Raw genomic sequence first — 18,487 nt, forward strand, 5'->3', positions numbered from 1 at the left:
CACATTGCCCTCCAATCAGTATAATGGCCCCCACAATGTACTCATTGCTTTAAAAAAATATATATATTTTGCAATTTATTATAAACAACAGATGAAATAATCTCATTAAAAGCAATAGGAAAATCCTTAATTTGTTCAATCAGTTAAAACCCTATAAACATCTTGAACAAATTACTGAATTGTTTTGCTAATATTGGAAAGAGAATTAAGGATAAAGGAAAAGAAATTATAAATAAAAAAAATAAGCAAATTCATGAGAGACAATATTCCACACAATATCTCTCAGGATAATAATTTTTGCCCATATTCACAAACACCCAGACAGTCACCCTTCTTAGTCTTGGACGAATACAAGGATACCCCAATACAGGAAATATCTGACACATTTTTCGTTTTTTCTACGTATGAAGACTGTGATTCCAATTCACATGCCCCATTATCACCTGAAATTACTATTTCACTAACACTGACACGGAGAATTCTTTATAGGACTCCTGTTCAATCACAAAACAATTGTGTTAGTTTTCAAGATCATGATAACATTGAAGAAATAGACATATCTACCTTTAATAGATATTTTCCTTTATCAACATCAAATTAAGGACAAGCTCTCCTAGCCCCAAAAGGATCCTCCCTCAATCACAAGTGTCAACGAGCATCAATACCAGGATTATCTAATAGAACTACACATAGGAATGTAGAAGGACAAAAACAACCCTCAGATTTACAAATACCCAGCCGGAAAAATATAATGACTACCGAAAAATAGAAATAGCAAAGGGCCCTAAACACAACAAACACTGAATCGGTATTTTTTCGGGGCAAAGCCAAGAAAACAAAAAGAGGTAAATGAGGCAGAAAACTCACCAAAAAGAAAATGAATGAAAATTGTCTTTAACATCCCCAAGAAATATTCGATCTGAATCAGTACCAATTATCTCCCACAGAAGAATTTTTAGTCCAAAATGGTTTAAGATTTGTCCCTACAAGAACATTCAATAAATTTGATTTATGCATTGGTATAAAAAAAAATATCTTCAGAACCTAGCAGTAAGGAAGTACTACATGAAACAAAAAGGCCAAAAAAATGCTAAGATACTTGAACAGACGAAAATTATCCATACCACTTTGGCTACCAAATCCAACCCAATAAACAAATATTCTAAGGAATTCACCACCTTTGGGTATATAGTCACAGGGGAAATTAGAAAAATGAAAGTCATAAACAATACACACATCATTTGACTGTTAAGGAACAACAAGCCATCATCCATCTTCAATGCAACAATTAAATTATTATCCACATGACAGACAAAGGAGGAGGTATTAGGATAATGGATGCAGAAAGGTATCATAAAGAATCTCTTCACTTCCTAGGAGACAATAAGACCTATAAACTATTAAGAAGGACCCAACCATTTCATTTTTTAATGATCTCACTAAGATGGTAAATATGGGTAAGGCTAAGGGAATATTCAATAAGAATTAGTATCTCTATATTTTAAACAGAAAAAAAGTATACCTTTTTTCCATCATATTCCGAAGATTCACAACGATATGACCCATCCACCAGGCAGACCCATTATCTCAGGCATTAATTGCCTTACTGCGAATCTGTCGGAGTATGTCGATCGTCATTTACAGACATGTGTACCCCAATTACCAGCATACCTGAAGGACACGAGCCACATCATCCAGATCTTGGAAAAAATAAACTTTAAACCTCATGTCATTCTCAGCACACTTAACATAACATCCTTAGATATGGTGATTAAACACACGACAAACGATGTCAAGCAGCTAAATGTTTTCTAGAAAAAAAGTGGCAGGTATGCCCATATCTAGACTCAATTTAGTCGAGATAGCATCTCATTTATCCTCACCCACAATTATTTTCTATATGACAAGAAATTTTATTTTCAAACTTGGGGGACGGCAATGGGGACAAATTTGCCCTAAGTTATGCCAATTTAGCTGGAGATGTAACTATATATATATATGTATAACAATATAAATCCAGGGACATCAGCTTAATTGATTGGTCCTATGGAATCGGTATATTGACGATGTCATATTTATCTGGGAAGATTCCCATGATGCTCTGGTCAATTTCTTAACAGAATTAAACAATAATTATTTTGGGCTATCCTTTACTCCTATGATGAGTTCCACAAGCATTAATTTCTTGGATCTCATAATTTCGGTGGACCAGAACCAAATAATTACAAAAAGCTTTCGAAAAGAGGTTGAGTCTAACAGCTATATACCAATTACAAATAACAAAAGACTGACTGGCACCTCCAAACTAGTCTAAATAGGTGCATACTAGGAGCTGCTACCTCCATATGCAATATACAAAAAAAGGTTGCCCTCTATCATGCTAAAGCATGTCAATGTGAAATATATGAAATATGAATAGCAATACGGCTTCTGAATATTAGGAAAAAAATGAGACACTTTGCACAGAATTTGGCCAAATTTTGCCTGCCCATCAACCAACGTCAACGTGGTCTCTAAAAACTGATGAGTCCCTATGTGTATGAATACCTCTCTTAGGCTGATGCCTGACGTCCTGGGTGAATGTGGACACCTCTCTCAGTAAAGCCTGCATTTATGGGAAGGTAGAAACCTGAGCCTGATCAATGTGTAGAGTCATTTATTTTGCAAGCTTGTTAGTTCTCAGGTCCCCTGTCTGTTAATATCTGCCAGTATCTGCTAGTTCCCACAAGTAACTGCCAGTACCTGCTTGTTCTTGCTGGTTCCTGCCTGTCACTGCTTGAGTATTTCAGCATCTGCCTGCCGGTATGACAGCTGTAATTGCCTAAACCTACTGTGCCTGTTTGTACCAACCGTACTTTTCTGCACCTGTGTTTACCAGCCATACCTGACTGCACCTGCCGTGTCCCTCTGTATACCAGCCATTCCTGCCAACAGCTACTCTGCCAGTCTGTATCCCAGCTGTACCTCTCTACACCTGCCTTGTCTTCCCGTTTTCCTGTGGTGCCTGCCTATACTTGTCTAAGTCCATCCACTTATGTACATATGCAGTGCTTACAGACTTTTCTATTGAGCTTGTAAGCGCGCATTTTGAAGCTTACCTGTTGTGAACTATACTTTTTGGCTCCCTCTTGTGGTCACTAGCGGTATGGCCTTGGATTGTCTTTCCCCAGGTTGGTAGTCACCTGGTTCATTAGACCCTGGGTGTTCCTATTTAAACTTCCTGGATTCTTAGTCCCTTGCCTGGCATCAATGTAATCAGTCCTTGTCTGGTTGCTCCTGTCTTCTGGTCCTGATTTTTGCAAGATAAGCTAAGTCCTGCTTTCTTACTTTTGATCATTTGTATTGTTTTGTTTTTTTGTCCAGCTTGTTCATAATGTGATTCCTGATTTTGCTGGAAGCTCTAAGGGGGCTGATATTCTCCCCCCACACCGTTAGTCGGTGCGGGGGTTCTTGGATATTCAGCGTGGATATTTTTGTAGGGTTTTTCGCTGACCGCATAAGTCCGCTTTCTATATTTCTGCTATTATATAGTGGGCCTCTCTTTGCTGAATCTAGTTCATACTTACGTTTGTCCTTTCTTCTTACCTCACCGTTATTATTTGTTGGGGGCGTGTCTTTACTTGGGGGTATGTTGTGAATTTGGATTCTGGGCTCCCCCGGTGGCCGCTTGTGGAATTGGACTTGTCATTCTCTTTCCTGTTTCACCTGGTTCCATCAGTAGTGGGTGTCGCTATTTAAGCTCATTTCTCTGGTGGTTTCTTGCCGGTCAACAATGTTATCTGATGCCTCTCAGTGCTTGTTCCTGCTTCTAGACAACTACTAGATAAGTTGGACTTTTGTCCATGTTTTGTTTTGCCTATTTGTTCCAGTTCACAGCTGAAGTTTTGTTACTGTGTCTGGAAAGCTCTCGTTGATCAGGGATTGCTACTCTGGCGTTATGAGTTAATGCCAGAGTTTAAGGTAATCTCTGGATGGTGTTTTGTTAGTGTTTTTCTGCTGACCATGAAAGTATACTATCTGTCTTCTGCTATCTAGTAAGCGGACCTCAAATTTGCTAAGACTATTTTCCTGCTGCGTTTGTTGTTTCATCTGAACTCACCGTCATTATATGTGGGGGGCTACTGTCTTCTTTGGAATATTTCTCTAGAGGTGAGCCAGGTCTTATATTTCCCTCTGCTAGCTATTTAGGTCTTAGGCCAGAGCTGGGCATCTAGCTATAAATAGGAAATGCTACCTGGCTATTTCTAGTTGCGCGGCAGGCTTAGTTCATGGTCAGTATAGTTCCATCTTCCGAGAGCTTGTCCCTCTATAGGCTTGCTATGATCTCTGCCTGCAGAGATCATGACAGTTTGACCGGCCAATAAAGTGTTAAAGACCCAGGTGGAGAAAGGAGAGTTATAAGAAGTCTGCTGGAATTTTTTTTTTTTTTTTTTTTTTTTTCTCCTCCAGTCTGTCTTGCTGCAGTCTTTTTTTTCTCTCTCCTCCTAATCTCTGTATGGCTCTGTGTGCACCTGACAATAATGGATCTCCAGAGTGTAACTGCGGGTTTGAATAATCTCATCACGAAAGTACAAAATTTACAAGATTTTGTGGTACATGCTCCGGTATCTGAGCCGAGAATTCCTTTGCCGGAGTTCTTCACAGGGAATAGAGCTAGCTTCCAGAATTTCCGAAATAATTGTAAGCTTTATTTGTCCCTGAAGTCTCGTTCAGCTGGAGACCCTGCTCTGCAGGTTAGGATTGTGATTTCCTTGCTCAGGGGTGACCCTCAAGATTGGGCCTTCTCATTGCCAGCAGGGGATCCTGCGTTACGCGATGTGGATGCGTTTTTTCTGGCCTTGGGCTTGCTTTATGAGGAACCTCATTTGGAACTTCAGGCAGAAAAAACTTTGATGGCACTATCTCAGGGGCAAGACGAAGCTGAAGTTTTCTGCCAAAAATTCCGTAAATGGTCTGTGCTTACTCAGTGGAATGAGTGCGCCTTGGCGGCAACTTTCAGAGAAGGTCTCTCTGATGCCGTTAAGGATGTTATGGTGGGGTTCCCTGTGCCTGCAGGTCTGAATGAGTCCATGACAATGGCTATTCAGATTGATAGGCGTCTGCGGGAGCGCAAACCGGTGCACCATCTGGCGGTGTCTATGGAAAAGACGCCAGAAAGTATGCAGTGTGATAGAATTCTGTCCAGGAGCGAGCGACAGAATTTTAGACGGAAGAATGGATTGTGTTTCTATTGTGGGGATTCTACTCATGTTATATCAGCATGCTCTAGGCGTACAAAGAAGCTTGATAAGTCTGTTTCCATTGGCACCATTCAGTCTAAGTTTATTTTGTCTGTAACCCTGATTTGCTCTTTGTCATCCATTGCCACGGACGCCTATGTTGACTCTGGCGCCGCTCTGAGTCTTATGGATTGGTCCTTTGCCAATCGTTGTGGTTTTGATTTAGAGCCTTTGGAGACTCTTATTCCTCTGAAGGGGATTGACTCCACCCCATTGGCTAATAATAAACCACAATACTGGACACAAGTAACCATGCGTATCAATCCGAATCACCAGGAGATTATTCGTTTCCTGGTGCTGTATAATTTACATGACGATTTGGTACTGGGATGGCCATGGTTGCAGTCTCACAACCCAGTCTTGGACTGGAGAGCAATGTCTGTGTTGAGCTGGGGATGTAAGGGTATTCATGGGGACTTACCTTTGGTTTCTATTTCGTCGTCCATTCCCTCTGAAGTCCCTGAGTTCCTCTCTGATTATCAAGACGTCTTTGACGAACCCAAGCTTGGGTCGTTACCTCCGCACCGTGAGTGCGATTGTGCCATAGATTTGATACCGGGTTGTAAATATCCAAAGGGTCGTTTGTTTAATCTGTCTGTGCCGGAACATGCTGCTATGCGGGAATATATAAAGGAGTCTTTGGAAAAGGGACATATTCGTCCATCTTCTTCTCCCTTGGGAGCTGGGTTTTTCTTTGTCTCAAAAAAAGACGGCTCTTTGAGACCATGTATTGATTATCGGCTTCTGAATAAGATCACTGTTAAGTATCAATACCCATTGCCATTGCTTACTGATTTGTTTGCTCGTATAGAGGGTGCTAAGTGGTTCTCTAAAATTGATCTTCGTGGGGCGTATAATTTGGTGCGGATCAGGCAGGGGGATGAGTGGAAGACCGCATTTAATACGCCCGAGGGCCACTTTGAGTATTTGGTCATGCCTTTTGGTCTTTCTAATGCCCCTTCAGTTTTCCAGTCTTTTATGCATGATATTTTCCGCGATTTTCTGGATAAATTTATGATAATATATCTGGATGATATTCTGATTTTTTCTGATGACTGGGACTCTCATGTCCAGCAGGTCAGGAGAGTTTTTCAGGTTCTGCGGTCTAATTCTTTATGTGTGAAGGGGTCTAAGTGCGTTTTTGGGGTCCAGAAAATTTCCTTTTTGGGGTATATTTTTTCTCCCTCTTCCATTGAGATGGATCCCGTCAAGGTGCAAGCTATTTGTGACTGGACTCAGCCCTCCTCTCTTAAGGGTCTTCAGAGATTTTTGGGCTTTGCCAACTTTTACCGCCGATTTATTGCTGGTTTTTCGGATGTCGTTAAACCACTGACTGATTTGACCAGACAAGGCGCTGATGTTGCTAATTGGTCCCCTCATGCTGTAGAGGCCTTTCAGGAGCTTAAGCGCCGTTTTGCCTCTGCCCCTGTGTTGCGTCAGCCTGATGTGGATCTGCCTTTTCAGGTTGAGGTTGACGCTTCGGAGATCGGAGCTGGGGCAGTGTTGTCGCAGAAAGGTTCCGACTGCTCCGTCATTAGGCCTTGTGCCTTCTTTTCTCGCAAATTTTCGCCCGCAGAGCGGAATTATGATGTTGGGAATCGGGAGCTTTTGGCCATGAAGTGGGCGTTTGAGGAGTGGCGCCATTGGCTCGAGGGGGCTAGGCATCAGGTGGTGGTATTGACTGACCACAAAAATTTGATTTATCTTGAGACTGCCAGACGCCTGAATCCTAGACAGGCGCGCTGGTCTTTATTTTTTTCTCGCTTTAATTTTGTGGTGTCATACCTACCGGGTTCTAAGAATGTTAAGGCAGATGCCCTTTCTAGGAGTTTTGACCCGGACTCTCCTGGTAATTCTGAACCCACAGGTATCCTTAGGGAGGGAGTAATTTTGTCGGCCGTTTCTCCTGATCTGCGGCGGTCCTTGCAAGAGTTTCAGGCGGATAGACCGGATCGTTGTCCGCCTGATAGACTGTTTGTTCCGGATGATTGGACCAGCAGAGTCATCTCTGAGGTACATTCTTCTGCATTGGCAGGTCATCCCGGAATTTTTGGTACCAGGGATTTGGTGGCAAGATCCTTCTGGTGGCCTTCCCTGTCACGAGATGTGCGAGTCTTTGTGCAGTCATGTGACGTTTGTGCTCGGGCCAAGTCTTGTAGTTCTCGGGCTAGCGGACTGCTGTTGCCCTTGCCTATTCCTAAGAGGCCTTGGACACACATCTCGATGGATTTTATTTCAGATCTGCCTGTTTCCCAGAAGATGTCTGTCATCTGGGTGGTCTGTGACCGTTTCTCTAAAATGGTCCATTTGGTTCCTCTGCCCAAGTTGCCTTCTTCTTCTGAGTTGGTTCCTCTGTTTTTTCAGAATGTTGTCCGATTGCACGGTATTCCTGAGAATATTGTTTCTGACAGAGGTACCCAATTTGTGTCTAGATTTTGGCGGGCATTCTGTGCTAGGATGGGCATAGATTTGTCTTTTTCATCTGCTTTTCACCCTCAGACTAATGGCCAGACCGAGCGGACTAATCAGACCCTGGAGACATATCTGAGGTGTTTTGTCTCTGCTGACCAGGATGATTGGGTTGCTTTTTTGCCATTGGCAGAGTTCGCCCTCAATAATCGGGCCAGCTCTTCCACCTTGGTGTCCCCGTTTTTCTGTAATTCGGGGTTTCACCCTCGATTTTCCTCCGGTCAGGTGGAATCCTCGGATTGTCCTGGAGTGGATGCGGTGGTGGAGAGATTGCATCACATCTGGGGGCAGGTTATGGACAATTTGAAGTTGTCCCAGGAGAAGACTCAGCGTTTTGCCAACCGTCATCGTCGTGTTGGTTCTCGGCTTTGTGTTGGAGATTTGGTGTGGTTGTCTTCTCGTTTTGTCCCTATGAGGGTCTCTTCTCCTAAGTTTAAACCTCGGTTCATCGGCCCTTATAGAATATTGGAGATTCTTAATCCTGTTTCTTTCCGTTTGGACCTCCCTGCGTCCTTTTCCATTCATAACGTTTTTCATCGGTCGTTATTGCGCAGGTATGAGGTACCTGTTGTACCTTCAGTTGAGCCTCCTGCTCCGGTGTTGGTTGAGGGTGAGTTGGAGTACGTTGTGGAGAAAATTTTGGACTCTCGTGTTTCCAGACGGAGACTCCAGTATCTGGTCAACTGGAAGGGTTACGGCCAGGAGGATAATTCTTGGGTCAATGCATCTGATGTTCATGCTTCTGATCTTGTTCGTGCCTTCCATAGGGCTCATCCTGGTCGCCCTGGTGGATCTGGTGAGGGTTCGGTGCCCCCTCCTTGAGGGGGGGGTACTGTTGTGAATTTGGATTCTGGGCTCCCCCGGTGGCCGCTTGTGGAATTGGACTTGTCATTCTCTTTCCTGTTTCACCTGGTTCCATCAGTAGTGGGTGTCGCTATTTAAGCTCATTTCTCTGGTGGTTTCTTGCCGGTCAACAATGTTATCTGATGCCTCTCAGTGCTTGTTCCTGCTTCTAGACAACTACTAGATAAGTTGGACTTTTGTCCATGTTTTGTTTTGCCTATTTGTTCCAGTTCACAGCTGAAGTTTTGTTACTGTGTCTGGAAAGCTCTCGTTGATCAGGGATTGCTACTCTGGCGTTATGAGTTAATGCCAGAGTTTAAGGTAATCTCTGGATGGTGTTTTGTTAGTGTTTTTCTGCTGACCATGAAAGTATACTATCTGTCTTCTGCTATCTAGTAAGCGGACCTCAAATTTGCTAAGACTATTTTCCTGCTGCGTTTGTTGTTTCATCTGAACTCACCGTCATTATATGTGGGGGGCTACTGTCTTCTTTGGAATATTTCTCTAGAGGTGAGCCAGGTCTTATATTTCCCTCTGCTAGCTATTTAGGTCTTAGGCCAGAGCTGGGCATCTAGCTATAAATAGGAAATGCTACCTGGCTATTTCTAGTTGCGCGGCAGGCTTAGTTCATGGTCAGTATAGTTCCATCTTCCGAGAGCTTGTCCCTCTATAGGCTTGCTATGATCTCTGCCTGCAGAGATCATGACAGGGGTACCTTTCTCTTGAGGCAAGTGAGGTCTGATTTTCTCTGAAAGGGTTAGTTAGTTCTCCGGCTGGCGCGAGACGTCTAGAACCAACGTAGGTACGTTCCCCGGCTGCTATTAGTTGTGGGTTAGGATCAGGTATGCGGTCAGCTCAGTTACCACCTCCCTATGAGCTGGTTTTTTATGTTTGCAGACTTTGCTGAAAACCCTGAGATCCTCTTCCATTGGGATCATAACACTTACCTAGATCTCTGGAGCATGCTGTTACCTCCAAATCCCGGCCAGCATCAGCACTAATATTCAGAAGCTCGACAACAGCGGTGGTCGGTCTCCTAGACAACCAGCCGTAAACAAAAGAAAAGTGTTAATATTTCAAAAACTACTGTAAATTTTAGTAAACAGAAAATAGCAAAAGTGCTTGCTTTAACACGATCTATTCATTTATGAAGATGGGAATAGCCCTTGAAAATCATTAAAGGGATTGTCCACCACTATATTTACGTTTTCCTAAAGGGCCCATTGTGGTCTTATAAGAATAGTATGTAATCAGTATATACTCGGCTACCTGGTCCCTGACGTTCCTCTGCAATACGAGCCGTGACTTTTCTTACAGAGCTTGGCTGTGCAGATTTTAATAAGTATTTAATGACTATAGAGAATTCTATACAGTCACACAAAGGGCGGAATGTATTTATTATTTAGTTACATTGCAGGTTATGCTTTGTTGGTTTGACAACCAGATAACATTGGCACTATATTCAAAGACATTGTGTAACTCACCCAGAGGAAGAAATTAAAAAATCTGAACAATCGTCTTGAGCTTCCATGAATTTTGTCTTCTATGGGTCCCTTGGGCGTCCTGATCTATAGCACATAGAGGAGCGTTATGTGGGAAATTGTTAACACAAATGTCTCTGTTCATATACTGTGAGCCAAAGCTAACAGCATTCATGAATAAAAGAAAAAAAAAATAACCCATATGTTTAGATACCGTAGAGCTTAGCTTATTACTGAACAGAATAAAAGTGTGTTATAGCACACATATCACTCGGGACATTTTATCACATCATGGCCTTATACAAATATTATTTTCATCTATTATTATTTTTTTAAAAAGTGTAAATCCTACTCTCCTGACATGATAATTATTACTTAAACACTGCAGCGGTTTGTCTTTCCCAAAAAATAATTAAGATGCACGTTCTTGCGTTGAACCGCGTATGATTTTAATGTCTGGACTATTAATTAATTGTTTTAATGTTATTTGAAGCTATGGATTAAAGAAAATGGATTTTATGGACATACAGCGCTGGACTTATATCTCTCAAGTTCTGAAAAACTTGCTGCACAGCAGGATCGGTGCGCTCTAGGAGGTGGTGAGCAGACACTAACCCTTTTTCTGTACTATAATGCTGCCCCTATGTGCAACAATATAACTACTATAATACTGCCTCCTACGTAAAAGAATATAACTACTATAATACTGCCCCTATGTACAAGAATATAACTACTATAATACTGCCTCCTACGTACAAGAATATAACTACTATAATACTGCTCCTATGTACAAGACTATAACTACTATAATACTGCCCCTATGTACAAGAATATAACTACTATAATACTGCTCCTATGTACAAGAATATATCTACTATAATACTGCTCCTATATACAGGAATATAACTACTATAATACTGCTCCTATGTACAAGAATATAGCTACTATAATACTGCCCCTATATACAGGAATATAACTACTATAATACTGCCTCTTATGTACAAGAATTTAACTACTATAATACTGCTCCTATGTACAGGAATATAACTACTATAATACTGCCTCTATATACAGGAATATAACTACTATAATACTGCCTCCTACGTACAAGAATATAACTACTATAATACTGCTCCTATGTACAAGAATATAACTACTATAATACTGCCCCGTATGTACAAGAATATAACTACTATAATACTGCCTCTATATACAGGAATATAACTACTATAATACTGCCTCCTGTGTACAAGAATATAACTACTATAATACTGCTCCTATGTACAAAAATATAACTACTATAATACTGCTCCTATGTACAAGAATATAACTACTATAATCCTGCTCCTATGTACAAGAATATAACTACTATAATACTGCTCCTATGTACAAGAATATAATTACGATAATACTGCTCCTATGTACAAAAATATAACTACTATAATACTGCTCCTATGTACAAGAATATAACTACTATAATCCTGCTCTTATGTACAAGAATATAACTACTATAATACTGCCCCCTATGTACAAGAATATAACTACGATAATACTGTCTCTATGTGCAAGAATATAACTACTATAATACTGCCACTATGTACAAGAATATAACTACTGTAATACTGCCTCTATGTACAAGAATATAACACTATAACACTGCTCCTATGTACAAGAATATAACTACTATAATACTGCCCCTATGTACAAGAATATAACTACTATAATGCTGCCTCTATGTACAAGAATATAAATACTATAATACTGCTCCTATGTACAAGAACATAACTACTATAATACTGCTCCTATGTACAAGAATATAACTACTATAATACTGCCCCTATATACAAGACTATAAACACTATAATACTGCCCCTATGTACAAGAATATAACTACTGTAATACTGCCTCTATGTACAAGAATATAACACTATAACACTGCTCCTATGTACAAGTATATAACTACTATAATACTGCCTCCTATGTACAAGAATATAACTACTATAATACTGCTCCTATGTACAAGAATATAACTACTATAATACGGTCCCCTATGTACAAGAATATAACTACTATAATACTGCTCCTATGTACAAGAATATAACTACAATAATACTGATCCTATGTATAAGAATATAACTACTATAATACTGCTCCTATGTACAAGAATATAACTACTATAATACTGCCCCCTATGTACAAGAATATAACTACTATAATACTGCCCCTATGTACAAGAATATAACTACTACATTACTGCCTCTATGTGCAAGAATATAACTACTATAATACTGCTCCTATGTACAATAATATAACTACAATAATTCAGAACTATCTAGATAATATTAAACAATGGGCAGTGACTGATAGAATGGTATTTAACAGGGATAAATGCAAGATTCTTCACCTGGGAAAAAAAAAAAATACATCTATAGAATGGGAGGGATAGAGCTGAGCAACAGCAAGTGCGAAAAAGACTTGGGTATACTAATAGATCACAGACCGCACATGAGTCAACAGTGTGAAGCAGCAGCAAAAAAGGCAAACAGTTCTAGGGTGTATTAAGAGAAGCATAGAGTGTAGATCATATTAAGTAATTATTCCCTTCTACTCCTCTTTGGTCAGGTCTCATCTGGAACACTGTGTCCAGTTCTGGGCACCACATTTTAAAGAAGACATTGAAAAACTGGAGCAAGTTCAGAAAGGAGCTGCCAGGATGGTGAGCGGGCTGCAAAGTATGTCCTAGGAGGAACGGTTAAAGGATCTGGGAATGCTTAGCTTACATAAAAGAAGGCTAATAGGAGATTTAATAGCTGTCTACAAATATCTGAAGGGCTGTCACAGTGTAGAGGGATAATAATTATTCTCAATTGCACATGGAAACACGAGAAGCAATGGAATGAAACTGAATGGGAGAAGATACAGATTCGATATTAGAAAAAACTTTTTGACAGTGAGGGTGATCAATGAGTGGAACAGGCTGCCACCAGTGAGTTCTCCTTCAATGGAAGTCTTCAAACAGAGGCTGGACAGACATCTGTCTGGGATGATTTAGTGAATCCTGCATTGAGCAGGGGGTTGGACATGACGATCCAGGAGGTCTCTTCCAACTCTAAACATTCTATGATTCTAACATTCTAACCTGGCTGTATTTAACACTGATTGCTGTATATTTCAGATGAAATTACCACTCAGGATAGTGTTGTGGGAAATCAGCAATTAGTTTGTTATAGCTTTTAGGATATGACGAGCAGCAAAGTTCCAACTTTGTAACATTAAAAATGGTCCAAATCTGATGTCATTCACATGCCCAGGAACAGTTGGACACACGTATCTTGCTGGGAGAGGCAAAAACTTAATGTGCTGCTGCAAAATAAAACAAAGCGATGATTGATCTTTTTCATCCACTCCTCACGAGTTCCAAAGTCAATGAAAGAACAGCTGCCAGCCTTACCAATTATCCGTCATTTTTTAGTGCAATCATACAAGAACTTGCTATGTCTGACTGGCAATTATTACACATCATGCACTGGACCAGATGCATTATTTTTATATTTATATACCGTATGCATTATTATTGCCAGGTCTGTGTTCAGGCAGAAGTCATCTGAAAATTATTATTATTAAACATCTTAATTTTGGCATTCTTCAATTTGTTTCTCATTATTAAAAAAATGTTTAAATATTTTGTTAAAATGTATGGGCACAATCCCAAATTTGCTCACAATTGACCTCTTGTGCAAAATGTGAGGGCCACAAATTTAATTTATTTTTGGTTAAATTACTAACAGCTCCAGTAGTATAATATATCATTCTAAGTCTCTGGTATTCATTGCTAGTTTTATATTTATTCATACTCCTTATGTTACAAAATTTGCAGTAGAAAAGGTCAAAATGATCAACTTCCAATGCGGCATCAACAGCAACAGCTCCTTCAAGAATTGAAGACCAGACAATATCAAAAGCAAAAGAGCTAAAGTGTATGGTGTGTAAAAGTAACACTTACTATAGAATACCAAAAACTCTCAAGAAGTACCTGTCACACACAGTGTAGGAAAGACTAAGTGCAACATGAAGGGATGAGGGTAAGGGAGTCCAACAGTAAAGATGGGGGGAGTGGAGACTCCCTAGGCAGATCTAAAGTCACCCTGTCTGCCCTAAACATCACTATATAGGTTCTGCACCTATCGCCGTGCAGGAACCTAATTGCTGCCTGACCCTGGCAATAAGCCCTACTTAGGGAATGACAGGGTGAGCACTAGTCATTCCCACTACCACTAAAGGCAGCTGGGATAGACGATCAAAGAGGAACACATCTTGGGAAGACTCAGAGATGTAACACAAATATCCTCCAGCAATAACAAAGAGGAAGATAGACGACTGCTTTAGCTCCAATCCTTAACGGGGGAAATGAAAATATCACCGGCAGCTCCCAGCAGCAGGCTGCGAGTCTATAAACACCCAGGTCCAGGTGTGTGAATTAGAGTCAGAGAAAGGTTGCCACTGGGTCAAAGAGTCAGAAAGGTTAAGAAGGTGTCTGCAAAGCCAAGCGCAGAGACCTTCTGCAGCTAGATGCAGTGCGACTGTCTGCAGCTTCTGACATACCCGTGACAGTACTGTTGTTACATGAACGTGTTTTGTGGGTATTCATGGACTGGGTTTCTGTAACAGAGACTACATTTTGAATAAATATCTAGTGTCATCATGAATGTCGTAAAGCCCACCACCATTGGACTCTGGAAGAGTGACAGTGTCTGGAGTGATGGATGTGTCATCTTTTACCATGTAGGAATCTTAATGAGAATTGTGGATTTGGTAAACGACAAGAAGGCTTTCACGGCTGTAACTTAATCATAGTTAAAGGGGTTGACTCATCAGAGACATTTCCTTTCAGTTTGGAGTTCCAGTAGATCCAGCTCCCAGAACCACAAGCAAGTAGCTGATTTTGCCTTTATGGCTTGCCTGGCCATGGAAGGTAATATATAATATTATGTGGTCACCGTTCTGACCAATGGCCATTCATGCTCAAGTCTACCAAAACAGAATTCATTCCCAAAAGGGGTTTATGTGGCATATACATGAACTTTCATCCAATTAGATATATTTTCTATCCAATTTCCATGACTCTTGTGTTGATTATCCCATACCTTCATCATTAACATTTAGGAAACCCTTTGAGTTTCCAACCACCCCATAGCAAAGGGAATAATCTATATATAATTGTCTAAGGTCCACTTCCGTCTGTTTCTCTGTCTGTCTGTTTGTCTGTCACGGAAATCCCGCGTCTCTGATTGGTCGCGGCTGGCTGGGCACGACCAATCAGCGGCAGGCACAGTCCGGCCGTGAACTGGCCCCTCCCTACTCCCCTCCAGTCAGTGCCCCCTCCATACCCCCCTCCACTCAGCGCCCACATAGCATTTTAGCAGTCCGTTACACGGATTGCATTACACCGCGGCATAACGCGGTGTAACACAGTCCGTTAGCGCTGCCATTAACCCTGTAAGTGTGACCAACTTTTTACTATTGATGCTGCCTATGCAGCATCAATAGTAAAAACATATGTTACAACTAAAAAAAAAAAAAATCATTATAATCTCACCTTCTGGCGTCCGCGGCAGCCTTTCCTTGCGAAGCTCCGGTCCCAAGAATGCATTGCGGCAATGACCCGTGATGATGTAGTGGTCTTGCGAGACCAGTACATCATCACGGGTTACTTCCGCAAGGCATTACTGCATCGCGAGGAGCATCGCTAAAGGCTTGGGCTGAATCCGGAGGCCGCCGGAAGATGAGTATATAACTATTTTTTATTTTAATTCTTTTTTAACAGCGATATGGTGTCCACATTGCATATACTACGTGGGCTGTGTTATATGCTGCGTGGGCTGTGCTATATACTACGTGCCTGTGCTATGTACTACGAGGCTGTGCAATATACTACGTGGCTGTGCTATATACTACGTGGCTGTGTTATATACTGTGTGGGCTGTGCTATATACTACGTGCCTGTGCTATATACTACGTGGCTGTGCTACATACTACGTGGCTGCTATATACTGCGTGGCTGCTATATACTATGTGGCTGTGCTATATACTACGTGGCTGTGTTATATACTACGTAGCTGTGCTATATACTACGTGCCTGTGCTATATACTACGTGGCTGTGCTATATACTACGTGCCTGTGCTATATACTACGTGGCTGTGCTATATACTATGTGGCTGTGTTATATACTGCATGGGCTGTGCTATATACTACATGCCTGTGCTATATACTACGTGGCTGTGCTATATAGTACGTGGCTGCTATATACTACGTGGCTGTGCTATATACTACGTGGACTGTGTTATATGCTACGTGGGCTGTGAGACTTTCACCTGGGGCCCTCAAAAACCTGCAGCTGTCCCTGGCTTCACTGATTGGTCGTGGCCGTCCGGCCTTGAACGATCAGCGAAAGGCACAGTCCGGCTGCGAATTGGCCCAGGATTTGAACCACGCTTCGCTAATTGGTCACGCCCAGCCGGCCGAATCCTGTGTATTCATTGCATTATTCTGAAATCTTCATAAATAAACTGCTGTACATACATATTCTAGAATACCCGATGCGTTAGAATCGGGCCACCATCTACAGTAGTTGTAACTATAAACTGTTCATTACTCCCCAGGGGCGACATGATAGAAAAGACAATGCCAAACTGCAAATAGCAGAAGTTCAGAAGACAATAGCTGAGTCTTCCCCAAATATTTGTAGGTCCGTGAGAAAATAGTTTCGAAAAAGTAGAAAAGTTTACACAGTGTACGTATTACATATGAACTTCTTTACAACTGGCTCCTATATTTTGGCTATTTTTTTAAATATTGTATTAAATTACTTTTCTTTTCGGATTTTCATGTAACCTAGAGACATTTATCTGAGGTCTCCACCCGAACCTAGGGAACAATAATTAACTCTGAGGTATTCCATAAAAATGTATCCCAGAACTTTTGAATAGCTTCTAAGAGTTACAGTATGAGTCAGTTTTGGGTGTTCACCTTAGAGGGCAGATGTTAAAATATTGGATCAAGTATCTAATGTGAAGGTGGGACGGGGGCACATGACATGATTTCAGCCTCCGTGGTGTTGCTGCTGCTCCCGTATCCCTGAATAGGGATTTCCGTGTGATACGACTTGGCTAGTGTCCATAACAAAACGAGAATCTCTGTCCTTTGGGGAATGATGTGTCGATAATGTTCTGCAGGCTTTTTTCCTACAGCCAGAAACGTGCGAGATACATGATGTCATCTTTGGAATTTCTAAATAATATTTGGTTGGCATGGGTGCAGACGCTGCAATTCTCTGACCTTCGGATTGCATTGCACAAAGGATTTCTCTATGTCCTATAAAAATGAGCAGTGAACAAACATCTATGTGGCAGGAGAATAATCGCCTACAAAATCTATTAGGTGATATTTTTTTTTCTTTGTTTTTTTTTTATAATTTATTTTCATTTTTTACCACATAAATATCCATTGTTATTTGTAAGACTTCTTGGACATATAGAAGGGGTCGGCTCTTGTGGCCACACATTGGCTAATAAAGGCACCCAAAAAGCTAATGGGTTGACAGACAACATTTTTAGAAGTATCTTCAGTTCTTCTTCCCACACAAATGCAACCATGATTTGACAAGTTTAGCTCAAATGTCTTGCATTCTGCCTTTCCTCAGACAAAACCTCAGTTCTTATTACTTAGGCTTGACTATCAATTTCTGGTATTCCTAATTTTGTTCCATCTTTTTCCAACTATCACCGAGTCCTCACTATGTTTTTTGGCTTTTCTGTGGCTACCAATAATTCTCACCAATTGTCATCTAGATATGGTTTTCATGTGTTCCAGGACATGATCAAGATCTGAAAATACTTTACAGAAATGTATATTCCAAATACCAAAGAGCAGAGCTTCAGACCAACTCTCACAAACAGTTTGTGAAGTCGCCGAAAATAAGGAGGTCTCACAGACACTAAAAATGTTGGTAAATTTCATATGTGCACATGTGGCGCCCCTGTGGGTCCAGTAACCACAGAAGTACTGCACCTCAGCCAGAGGTATGGTACTCTGCTCTCGGGTAAGGAGGGGGCACTACCCAGGACCCACACACTAGCACCCAACACTAGACCTCTATAGGCCTGGAGGGAACTAGATAAAAGGTGTGGGTAGAGGAAGCAGAGAGAGTTGGAGCTGGGGACTTGAGGAGTGAGGAGCTCGTCCCAACACCAGAAAATGAGAGAGAGCACAAAAGATAGAGCGAAGTTCCAAAGAGTGAGGAAGAAGGGGTCCTAGGGGCATGGGTAGTGAGGAATCCACCCGTGGGGCCTGAATCCATGCCGACCATAGTTGGGTGGAGGGACCAGGTCGCAGTAGGGGACCGGCTCTAAATTAGT

At 41.3% G+C, this 18,487-nt stretch overlaps 1 long non-coding RNA gene across 1 annotated transcript in view; it reads right to left on the minus strand.

Moving 5' to 3' along the window:
- Window positions 1-9,566: 9,566 nt before the first annotated feature.
- LOC143818595 (uncharacterized) overlaps window positions 9,567-18,487 on the minus strand; it is a 49,387-nt gene continuing 40,466 nt past the window's right edge. Inside the window, exons 2-3 of the long non-coding RNA XR_013224629.1 lie at window positions 10,076-10,159; window positions 9,567-9,627 (exon numbers count right to left, since the gene is read on the minus strand). This is a non-coding gene — a long non-coding RNA (uncharacterized LOC143818595). The remainder of the gene's footprint in view (window positions 9,628-10,075; window positions 10,160-18,487) is intronic.

Source organism: Ranitomeya variabilis, chromosome 3, assembly GCF_051348905.1.
Source record: "Ranitomeya variabilis isolate aRanVar5 chromosome 3, aRanVar5.hap1, whole genome shotgun sequence".
NCBI lineage: Eukaryota > Metazoa > Chordata > Amphibia > Anura > Dendrobatidae > Ranitomeya > Ranitomeya variabilis.